General features: G+C 35.6%; 1 protein-coding gene across 5 annotated transcripts in view; it reads right to left on the bottom strand.

Annotated features, from left to right (window-relative positions):
* LOC107755895 (t-SNARE domain-containing protein 1-like) overlaps positions 1–2,229 on the bottom strand; it is a 130,889-nt gene extending 128,660 nt beyond the window's left edge. For 4 of the 5 annotated variants that reach the window (XR_001641744.1, XR_001641753.1, XM_016572860.1 and 1 more), the window contains exon 1: positions 2,135–2,201. The gene's annotated coding sequence lies outside the window, so the exon portion shown is untranslated. Of the gene's footprint in view, positions 1–2,134 lie in introns of all 5 variants that reach the window. The other variant, XR_001641749.1, reaches the window with a different exon arrangement.
* Positions 2,230–2,952: the final 723 nt, after the last annotated feature.

The following is a 2,952-nucleotide window of genomic DNA, read 5'->3' as shown; positions in this document are numbered from 1 at the left end:
AACGTTTGTTAATCTAATGAATAATTGATTTGTTAAATCAAATGAAAAATGGTGTGTCTCATGATGGAGCGGCATTTAATACACAGAGCCGTAGTTCACTGACAAGCTACGCAATATTGCGTTCATAATCTAATGCGATTCATCTGCGATTATGAACGCGATATTGCCTAATTGTCAGTGAACTACGGCTCGGTGTAGTAAATGTCGCTCCATCTGAAAGCAGGTGATGTAGATTTACTACTAATCACGGAACCGGCTTTACTGACGAGATGCGCATGACAATCGAATGCGATTTAATTACACAGCCCTACCCGATCCGGACCCTGGGTTGGTTCCATCTGGACAGTGAATCATTTTTCATTTGGTGTAATTGTAAACAAACATACACAGCAACAGAAAACAAGAGATTTATTTACTGTCATGAATCAACAGAGCTATATACACTGCAGACTTGTTTTGAAACCTGCATAGCTACTTGCTACAGCCACTGAAAGTCCCTGTCAGACTGAAATCTAATTATTTAAAAGCATAATATGTGAACCGTTTAGTACGAATTGAATTGAAAAACATTTAAATAACTTATCAAAGCCAGCTTGTGATGTTTCTGATCTTTAGCTAGCTGATTTAAATCATCTTTAGTTTATCCGTAACGCTGTTGTAGAAATACTAATGTTGTTGTTGTAAATTGTTTAGCTTTTTAACATTAGCCCATGCAAAAGAAATACCAATACCAGTGGACTTTGTTTGACAATTAGATACAGAACTGTTCATCCATTAGAAAAAGCTAATTTGTGCATTATGAAGGATCTTTACTGAGAAGGTCCTTCATGATGGACATTCATAACTTTTTTTTAACAACTATGATTTAAAAAAAAATGCATATGAATTCTGTTGTTCATATCGTCTCTTCATTAAGTTTACTTCCTGTCATTGGCAATTATTTTATGTCACATTCAGCCTAAATCATTTGGTAGATGAACATTAGCAATGTGAAAGCAAAACAAACCTCACAAAATGTGGGAAACTGCCGTGAAACTGTTTCGGTGTGCAATACATAAATAATGTGATCGAATCAGGGGCTGTGATTTAACTGTATTACAAGCTATAATTTAATAATATAAATAAAAAATCTTGTGGTAAGAGTGGCGGATCACATAATACAATAATTATGGCTTTCTTCTTATGAATCTGAAAATATGAGTTTCCCATTTGCCCTCAGCAGAGAGAACAACATATCATTAAAAAAAAAAAAAAAAAAGAGCGCATGAGAAAAGACAAGTTTAAATTCAAATCAACCATAGGTAAAGCCTATAAACCTTTAAAAATCAAGGATTTTAAAGCTTTGTCAAGCCAGCATTCAAAGTCAAACATGGCTTTTCTGGTTAAAAATTGTAAATTAAATGAGGTTAAATTAATAACTTTGAACTCTGAATTTTAAAACTCTGAACTTCCTTACGTTCAGATTTAAATGGAAATACCTGTTTGTTACTTAATTTCCAATTCCATTCAAAATCAGGAATTGAGTAGGAACATTCCCAATTTATTTCTGAATCACACACAATCCTGATAAGTGTTTAAAATACAGTATAGCCATAGTTTAGCATCATGTGCATATTCACAACAGACATTGTGAAAGCACAAGGCTCGCTTCACTTGACCAATACTGCAAAACAAAAGATACCCAAATGGAAAATGATGGCTTATTATGGCTAATCTACTTTTTTTTTTAAATGGTCAGCCGAACAGTAAACAAACGATTCAACCAAATTTGATTGGGCAGCAGAAGAAGACAAGACACACAGCTCTTTAAAAAAATCCAGGCCCCTCACATAGCCATGATAAACTAAATAACAGCTCAGGATTAACACAGAAATTCATAAACGCAGTCTTCAGCCCACATAACAGATGAGACATTATGTTTGTATGTATTACATCACATGCAATTATCCCAACGTACAGTGTTCTTTCTGAATGCCACGGTAATGAAAGAGCATCCTTTCTGGCCTACCCTCCCCCTTCCTCTCACCTCCTCTCCATCGTTAAACACTGACCTCCACCTGACATATTCTCAGCCAAAAAGAACAATCCATTTAACCAGAGTCACAACTGAACAAAGCTAATTTTCATACATTACCCTTTTTCTTAGGAGAGCACTTAACACTGACATCAGACGCAGGAGAACCTCTCAGATTCAACCCCGAATCACAACATCACATGACTCTGTACCATCTGCTCCTTGCTTATAATCATGTGACCTGAATAAAAAAAAAGTGGGATTATGGGATGTGTAGTTTGGAGAAGCAATAGAAAGCGATAAGAATGAGTTAGATTTAAAAAATTGTATGACTAAATAGAAAATGTGAAAATATTGTGACAAAATATATTCAAACTACAGGAATTGTTGTAAATATTATAAATAATAATGTAAATAATTGTGTTTACCATTAAGGGAATCTAGTTCAAATTTGAATGATTTAAATAAAAAATCTTGCACTGTGCATTTTTGTTTTTTTTTCATTTTCTGTGTTTCACTTTGCATTGTAGAATCTAAATCATTAAAATAAATGTTTAATATGGGCACACTGGAAATGAATAAAAGACGAGGATTAAGTGGAAGAAAAGACTGGACCGAGAAAATGACCTTTCTGGATCAGGCAGAGAGAGTGGCCGTTAATATTACATTAGCACATGTCTGTGTGCATGTGTAGGAGGGTGGATCAGCAAACACTTCTGGGTTAAAGGAGGCTACAGACCTGACAGACGGCCCACAGTCTCCTCATTCCCTCCTGCTGCACACACACACACACATTTCTCCTAGTAAGTGGATGGAATTGTTAAATAAAGAGCATCTGAGAGGGGCGGTACATAGTGAAAGTGAATTAAGTGAAACAGGATATCACTCCCGCCACCCCTCGACCTTCACACACTCACACCGTCTGCATATGCAATGCA

Source organism: Sinocyclocheilus rhinocerous, unplaced genomic scaffold, assembly GCF_001515625.1.
Source record: "Sinocyclocheilus rhinocerous isolate Xijiao unplaced genomic scaffold, SAMN03320098_v1.1 scaffold11, whole genome shotgun sequence".
Lineage (NCBI taxonomy): Eukaryota > Metazoa > Chordata > Actinopteri > Cypriniformes > Cyprinidae > Sinocyclocheilus > Sinocyclocheilus rhinocerous.
The sequence above is the reverse complement of the archived record's forward strand: the minus strand, read 5'-3'. Positions and strand labels throughout refer to the sequence as shown.